General features: G+C 41.1%; 1 long non-coding RNA gene across 1 annotated transcript; it reads right to left on the bottom strand.

Annotated features, from left to right (window-relative positions):
- Window positions 1–521: 521 nt before the first annotated feature.
- On the bottom strand, window positions 522–8,175 carry LOC124226580 (uncharacterized). Its single transcript, XR_006885331.1, has 3 exons — window positions 7,957–8,175; window positions 2,230–2,321; window positions 522–1,931 (listed from the first exon to the last, which is right to left on the bottom strand). It is a non-coding gene; the product is annotated as an uncharacterized LOC124226580 (long non-coding RNA).
- Between the last annotated feature and the right edge of the window lie 1,025 nt (window positions 8,176–9,200).

Here is a 9,200-nt window from a genome sequence, read left to right as displayed (position 1 = left end):
CATAGAAGGTGACTTTCAGGCCTCCTAATTTTGAATAAATCTCTTATCTTGCATGCAATGCTCTAATTTTTATCCTTGAGCAATGTCCCTTGAGTTTTTATGCCTGACCAAGGCTGTTGGCAGCATTAGCTATATCTTTGGAGATGCCAGTAGCCTGGTTCACTTCTCTCAACCCAGAGTCTATCTCCTTTGATTTGTCTTGTCTTATCTCATCTCAGGAGTCATATGAGTATCAGAGCCTAAGCGCCACTGGCTTACTTTGTATGTTTCCCTGAACAAGGCAGGGCACTGGAACTTCCCTACCCGATGAATGGCCACTGTTTCTCTACAGCATTGAAGATTCTTTTGATTTGACGGTGTGTAGATTCCACTCATCAGTCTAATCTCAATGTATAGCTCTGCTAAACCATTAACAGCTTTTCAGATAGAAAAAGCATGAATATTGAGGCAAACCTCTAGGAAGCTGCTAGGTAGTTCCCTAGGATTTCTGAAGAAAAGGATATGTTTAAGCATTTGCACAGACTCAGGACATAGGATACTCTGATGATGACCTCTCATACCAGACAGATTTGTCCAATGGCTCAAGAGAGCCAACTGGTGACTTCTTACAAGGCCTTACCTAATACTTCCTGGAATATTTCGTTCACAACAGCCTGTTATTACATTGCATATATTTATGTCCCTGTGCTAGAATTGGACACAGGATCAGGCATTTGTGAAAGGGGGCCTGCTGAATGTAACCATCCTTCTCTTAACTTATTTGCAGAAAACCAAAATGATCATGAGGAGGGGAAAGGACAAGGGTCAACTGAGTAACTGTGGGCTGTTAATTCAATGGTGATATCTGCGGACCTCAGATTCAGGGAAAAGCAGAAAGTGCTGAATATATATCATCCATTCTGCCAACCATCAATTACCCTTTTTCATAATGTTTTCTGTTTCATTGTGGTACTTGTATTGTTCCCACTCATTAACTACCCAAGTTTTGTAACCCATAGCCAGTTGACCTGGGTGAACTAAGAAGTCACAGGGATTTTCTCCACTCACGTGTTCTCTTCTGTGTGGTTTACAGAGTGAGATGTGCTAGCATTTGCATGAATTTCATAGCAAGAAATCTAAGGAGACAAAAATATTATTATATCACACCACAATATTGAGAGAAACGGGCCTTGATAGCATGAGATTTCTGGGATACTAGAGTGCCCCAAAAGCTGTATGCACTTGGCCACTACACGTAAAATTCAATGCAAATTAAATGAAAGAGGGAAAGCCACTGTTACATGACTCTGTATATTGTGAGTCACAACTGAATGGTACAGAGATAATTCAGCCTCATTCCTCATCAGCCTGTCGTTTGGACACTGTACTGAGCACCTACTGTCCTTTCTATATCCTGCCCTTGTGACAAATGCACTCTGTCCCACAAAAAATAGAGGAGTTTTCCCCTCTTTAATAGGTCAGCTTCTGTGCTTTCTTGAGCACTTCCTATGCCTTTCATCAAAACCAAATAAGACTCTATGATATCTGATCCCTCTTGGATTAATCATTAGTCCTCTCTAAGCCACCAGGCTCTGTGGGGAGCAGCCAGAGAACGTAGAGCATGACATACCACAGGATCCACTGGATGAATACTATTTGACTTCTTCAGATCTTCCCAGCCTGTCCAACCCCTATCGTCCTTATAGGAGTGCCACCACTTTCTCCTTCGAGGAACTAGAAGTCTGTTCCGCTCTAGAGGTACAGCATGAATGGCCAATGTTTCTGTGTAGCAGCAAAGATTCATTTTCATTTGAGGGCTCACAGGTTCATTCCATCTGTCCAGCCTCAGTGTATAAATTCCTCTAAACCATCGACAACCAGGGTATCTGATGAGAGAAGGCTGGATATTGTTTTAGTTCTTTTAGAATGCAGGTGGGATGGTTTCCCAGAATCTGTAAGAGAATGTTATATTTTTAAGTGTTTGCACAGACTCCAGACAGAGGATATGGTGATGATTATCTCCTAGATAAGGTAAATTCTGCCCAATAGCTCAGGACAGGAAATCAAGCCAGTCATCACAATACAGTATCTGAGGCCTCCTGAAATATTCTTCTCACTAAACCTATTCTCACACTGAGGATAGGTGTGTCCCTATGCTAGGGTTGGACACTGGATTATTAATGTACAAAGGGGGATCTGCTTAAATGTGACTAGACGTGTCTGAATTTATTTGTAGGAAAACATACTGACCTTGAGGAGCAGGAAGACCAAGTCCACATATGTTCCAGGTAACTGAAGAATCGTGGGTCTTCATTCAATGGTGACATCTGGTGATCTCAGATCTAGGGAAATCAGAAAAGGCTGAATATACCTATTTAACGTACTTAGACCACTACAAAGTGTCCCTTCAACAATGGTGTCTGTTTTCACTGTGGTAGGTGTACAGGCCCCTTTACTGATCCCTCTCCAATGTAGTAACCTGCAGTCAGTTGATGCATGTGAACTAATCACTCAGAGGATTTCTCATCTGTTCTCTCATTTTTATTACAACCACATATGACACATATCTGGCTCGGCCTGTTTGGCATTACCATGTTGGCAGGTATTTCATTGCAAGGAAAGTGACTAGAAATAAAACTTCCTATTATGTCCTAGTTTTTGGAGAACTAGACCTTGCAGACACAGGATTCTAGAGGTCTACAATGCTGCCAGAGCCTGTGTCCACTTGGCTGCTACATGTATATTTCAACAAAATTTACGCAAAAGTGTTGAAGCCCCTTTACGGTTTTCTGAGTGCACTGTGTCCTGACTGTTCTGTATGGGGGAGTTCAGTCTCCTTCCTCAGGAGTTCATTTTCTGGTCTGCACTCAGAGCACCTCCTGCTCTCTCTCTCTCTCCCTTTGTCTCTCACTCTCTTTCTCATTCCATCTCTCTTTCTCTTGCTCTCTCCTCCTCTCCCTCTCTCTCCTCTTCCCACTGGAACCACACTCTGGCCCTAGATAGAAGAGGATTGTTTTATCTCCCTTGATGGGGACTCCCCATTTATTTTCCATGACCAGATCCTTATCCCCCCAATTAACACCAGCTCTAGGTCTCTGTGTTTACTAATCCCTCTTGTTTAATCATCAGCCCTCCCGACCCCACCAGGCTCAGCAGGGAGCTGCCAGTGGTAGAAGAGAATGATGTTAGCTCAGGGCTAATCATCCTCAAAAAAAAGAAAAAGAAAAAGAAACACTAGACCAGATGGACTTAATAGATATATAGAGAACATTCCATCCAAAACAGCAGCGTGTTCAAGTAAGTGCACATGGAACATTCTCAAAGATAGACAATATATTTGGAAAGAAATCAAGACTCAATAAATTTAAGAAGACTGAAATCATATCAAGCACTTTTTCTGACCACAATGCTATGAAACTAGAAATCAACTAACAAGAGAAAAGTTGGGAAAGGCACAACTATGGGGAGATTTAAAAACATTTAAAAACTACTGAACAACCATTGGATCAATGAAGAAATCAAAGGAGAAATCAAAAAATACCTGGAGACAAATGAAAATGAAAACACAACATACCAACTCTTACAGGATGCAGCAGAAGCAGTGCTAAGGGGGAAATTTATAGCAGTACAGGTCCACCTCAACAAACAAACAAAAATTCTCAAATAAGTAATCTTAAACTACACCTAACAGAACTAGAAAAAGAAGAACAAACAAAGCCCAAAGTGAGCATAAGGGGGAGAATAGTAAAAATTAGAGCAGAAATAAATGAAATAGAGACTAAAAAAAAAAAAAAAATAGAAAAGATCAATGAAACTAAGAGCTGGTTCTTTGAGAAGATAAAATTGATAAATCCTTAGCTAGATTCACTAAGAAAAGAAGAGAGAAGGCACTAATAAATAAAACTTAAAATGAATGGGGAAAAAATATAGCAGATACCACAGAAATACAAAGGATTATAAGAGAATACTATGAAAAACTACATGCCAATGAATTGGATAACCTGGAAGAACAGGTAATTTCTTAGTCTCATACAACTTCCCAAAACTGAATCAAGAAGACATAGTGAATCTGAATAGACCAATCATAAGTAAAGGGATAGAAACAGTAATCAGAAACCTCCCAAAAATCAAAAGTCAAGACCAGACGGTTTCTCTGGAGAATTATACCAAACATTAAAGAAGATTTAAAACAAAGTCTTCTCAAACTATTCCAAAAAATTGAAGAGGAGGGGAAACTTCCTAACTCATTCTATGAGGCCAACATTACCCTGCTACCAAGACCAGACAAGGACAACACAAAACAAGAAAATTACAGGCCACATCACTGATGAACACTGATCCAAAAATCCTCAACAAAATACTAGCAAATCACATACAACAATACATTAAAAAGATCATCCACCATGATCAAGTAGGATTTATCCCAGGGATACACGGATGGTTTAACATCCACAAATCAATCAATGTGATACACCACATTAACAATATGAGGAATAAAAATCACATGATCATCTCAATAGATGCAGAGAAAGCATTTGACAAGATACAGCATCCATACATAACAAAGGACATATATGACAAACCCACAAGAAATATCATACTCAGTGGAGAAAAACCGAAAGCTATACCTCTAAGAACAAGAACCAGACAAGGATGCCCATTCTCACCACTATATTCAATGCAGTATTAGAAGTCCTACCCAGAGTATTTAGGCAATAAAAAGAAATAAAAGGGAACTAATTGGAAAGGAAGAAGTAAATCTGTCACTATTTGTGGATGGCATGATTCTATATGTAGAAAACCCTAAAGAATCCACCTAAAAACTTAGCAATAATTAACAAATACAGTAAAGTTTCAGGGTACACAATCAACATAAGAAAATCAGTTGCATTTCTATAACTAACAAGGAACTAGCAGAAAGAGAAATCAAAAATAAAAACTCATTTATAATCACCAAACAGAGAATAAAATACCCAGGAATAAATTTAACCAAGGGGGTGACAGATCTATACACTGAAAACTGTAAAAGAGTATTGAAAGAAATTGAAGAAGACAAAAAGAAATAGAAAGATTTTCTGTGCTCATGGATGGAAAGAATAAACATAGTTAATGTCTATATTACCTAAGGCCATCTGCAGAATCAGTGCAATCCCAAACAGAATCCCAATGACATTTTTCACAAAAATAGAACAAAGAATACTAAAATTTACATGCAACAACACAAGACCCCAAAGAGCCAAAGCAATCCTGAGAAAAAAACAACAAAGCTGGAGGTATCACACTTCCTGAATTCAAAATATACGACAAAGCTACAGTAATCAAAACAGCATGTTACTTGCAGAAAAACAGACATACAGATCAATAGAACAGAATTCAGAACCCAGAAATAAACCACACGTCGATGGGCCGCTAATTTTCGACAAAGGAGCCAAAAACATACAAGGGAGAAAGGAAAGTCTTCAATAAATGGTGTTAGGAAAACTGGACAGTCACATGCAAAAGAATAAAAATAGACCATTATCTTACACCGTACACAAAAATTAACTCAAAATGGATTAAAGACTTGAATGTAAGATCTCAAACCATGAAACTCCTAGAAGGAAACATAGGCAGTACACTCAGACATCGGCCTTAGTATCTTTTTGAATACCTTGTCCCCATAAGCAAGAGAAACAACAGAAAAAATAAACACACAGGCCTACATCAGACTAAAAAGCTTTTCACAGCAAAGGAAACCACCAACAAAATGTAAAGACAACCTAACAATTGGGAGAAGATACTTGCAAATCATATATTTGATAAGGGGTTAATATCCCAAATATATAAAGAATTCATACAACTCAACGACATCAGCGGCAAAACCCAACACCCAATTAAATAATGGGCAGAGGATTTGAACAGACAGTTTCCCAGAAGATATATGGATGGCCAACAGGCACATGAAATGTTCAACATCACTAATTAGGGAAATGCAACTCAAAACTACACTGAGGTATCGCCTCACACCCATCAGAATGGCTAATCAAAAATACAAGAAATACAAGTGTGGGATAGGATGTGGAGAAAGGAGAACCCTCATACGCTGCTGGTGTGATGGTAACTGCCACAGCCATTTTGGAAAACGGGATGGAGATTCCTCAAAAAACTAAGACTTGAAGTAACCTATGACCCAGCTATTCAAGTTCTGGGTATTTATCCAAAGAACATGAAAACACTAATGCAAAAGATATATGCACCCCTATGTTCATTGCAGCATTATTCACGACAGCCAAGACTCGGAGGCATGCTCAGTGCCCTTCAATAGATGAATAAAGATGTGGTGTGTATATATATACAATGTAATACTACTCAGCCACAGAAAAGATGAAGCTATGCCAGTTATGACAACATGAATGGACCTCGAGGGTATAACGCTAATTAACATAAGTCAGCCAGAGAAAGACAAATATCTTATGATTCCATCCATATGAAGAAGATACACAAACACATCGATACAGAGACCAGAACCCAGGTTAACAGAGGGGAAGGGAGCAGGGGAGGGTGAAAGGGGTTAAGGGGCGTATGTGTGATGACAGATGGCACCCAGACTTTGGTGATGAACATGATGCAGTCTACATAGATGCAGAAATATAATGACATACACCTGAGATTACACAACCTTACAAACCAATGTGACCTCAATAAAACAATTCAGATGATGAAAATCAAACTGCTTAAAAGAAAAAGTTTCTTTATATTTTCATAATTTTCTGACATCCCATAGTATCAGGAATTTGTCTCTCTTAAAACCTTACTGCACAGGTGGGAAAACCGCTTTTTCTGCCTGATTGTTTTTGGAAAAATTACAAACTGTTTCCTTACCAGCACATCAGTATCTACAACAGGGCACAAGACCATGTAAGAATATAACTCACTGGGGAGAATGTAGTTATGACAAAACAAAGTCTTTCCCCTCACCCTGTACCTTGAGAATTCTCAGCTCTTTACATAGAAAACACCACACATAACAATTCCAACAACACAGTGAAAACACCTCTGGGAGGCGTGGACGCTGATAACTGAAGCCCACTCTCTGGGGACATTCGCTGTATCTGGGGGTGAAAACCCATAATGAGTTAGGATGGAATCCTTTTTCCCCCAAAGCCAATTTCTCTGCAAACTTTTCAAGACCTAAAAGAAATTACACTGTTTAAATCTCCACGATAAACTTCCTGGGAGGCATAATGGATCTAGAAAGGAGATCCCCTCTGCCCCAAATGATCGCAGGAAAGCGGGAAGGAGCATTTTGAGGACAAACTGGCACAAAGATCACGGCTCTCCACTCCTAATCATCTGTTTTCATTATGGTAAAATATATATAACCCAAAATTTACCGTTCGGACGGTCTTTAAGTGTGCACGCAGCGGCATTAAGTCCATCCGCAATGCTGTGCAGCCATGACCACTACCCTTTTCCAGAACACTCCCCATCTCATACAAACCCTGTTCCCATTGAACATGAACGCCCAGCGCCCTCTCTCAGGCCCTGGGACCCGCGGGTCCGCTCTCTGACCGTTGATCCGCCTGCTCCAGCTTCTCACGTCAGTGACATCCGCCCTTCAGTTCCACCCTCTCAACCACCACATCTAAGGTTTGTAGTTTTCTCTCAAAACTGCCCCAAATGACACCGACAGGAAATGCAACTGCAAAACAGTGATTCTCCGTGATCGCTATCACAACATCAATCGTTGATAAAGTCTTTAACAAACTACGTTCTGCAGTTTTTCAAATTTCAATATTGCACAAAAGACCGAAATGACGAGGCTGTTTAGAGTTGCAATCCTGCACAATTCGCCCTATTTTACCCTCGTGCTTCCCAAAGCCTCAAGTTAAATGAGCCAAACCCACTGACTCCGGGCTCAGGAGCCACTCGGACGCCCTGAGCCCCGCCCTGTGCCCCCTCGGCCGGGCCTGGAGCCCTCGGTCCCTGAGGACAAACCTGCACATCCTCCTCAGGGGGCACGCGGGGCGGCGACACCTTCGTCAGTCAGCGCGTTCAGGACGAGGAGCGCGAGCGGAGTCTGGTCCCTGCTCAGCGCCCGCGACTGTCACCTGCCACACACGACCGGGGTCGGCGCCCTCACCAGGGTCCAGGCTCTGAGGGGCCGCTGCCGCCAACGTCCCCGCTGCCAAGTCCGCTGACGCCCAACGGTCGCCGCCGCCGCCGGCTCTGAGGGCCCTGGGGGAGGGGCTGGCCGCTGCGGCCCCGCCTCCAAGCGCCGACCACGCCCCCTGACACGCCCACCGCGGACTTCCGGCTGGCGGGGGAATCCGCTTCTCACCTCAGGGCCGGCTCCTTTAGCGCCCTCTCTGGTCACCGTGAGTAATGCAGGAGGGCTGTGCAGGGCTGCGTGATGGACATCCAAAATGCCGCCAACCACGCCTACCGTGTGCTCTTGATCTGCGTCTATCCTTCTACCAAAACCACTCAGCTTTGAACCCTCTGATTTTGATTTTCACAATCTTGTGTCCTTATTTCTCCCACTTTATTCTCTTACTTAAAAGTGTTTTAGGTACGCATGCTCCTTAGCTTTTCCCTACACATTTTGGCATAATTTTTTCTGTTTCTACAAAAAGCCTTGTTGGGCTTTTGATGGGAATTATATTAAATACATACATCAATTTAAAGAGAATTGACTTCTTAAAATACTGAGTTTTCCAACTCACGAATATATTGCATCTCTCCATTTATTTAGATCCACCTTTTTTTTTATTACTTTCATCTACGTTGTAAGTTCTCAGAATCCAAGATCGGTACAAGATTTCTACAAATTTTTTGTTTCTTAGAATTACAATAAAGTTTCTCATTTTTGAAGAATAGTGACTGATAGTATACTTAAAATTTCTGTGTTCATGTTTTCATCGAAATACAAATGATTTTGTATACTGATTTTCTATCCTCCAAATTTTGCGAAGCCATTTATTGCTTATAGAACTTTTTCTTTGTAGAGTCCATGGAAATTTCTATGGAAACAACTCTGTCTTCTGCAAAAAGGCAAGGGTTGCATTTCTTCTTTTTCTGTGTGTATCTCTCTTCTTGTCTCATTGCACTTGCTAGAACTTCCAGCGTTATATTAAATAAAATTAGGGAGAATGGGCCACCTTGCATTGTTCTCAGTCCTAGGAGGAAAGTATTAAATCTTTCCTCATTGAGTATACTGATAGCTGTAGTTTTTTGAGGAT

This window comes from Equus quagga, chromosome 15, assembly GCF_021613505.1.
Source record: "Equus quagga isolate Etosha38 chromosome 15, UCLA_HA_Equagga_1.0, whole genome shotgun sequence".
NCBI classification, from domain to species: Eukaryota; Metazoa; Chordata; class Mammalia; order Perissodactyla; family Equidae; genus Equus; species Equus quagga.
The sequence above is the reverse complement of the archived record's forward strand: the minus strand, read 5'-3'. Positions and strand labels throughout refer to the sequence as shown.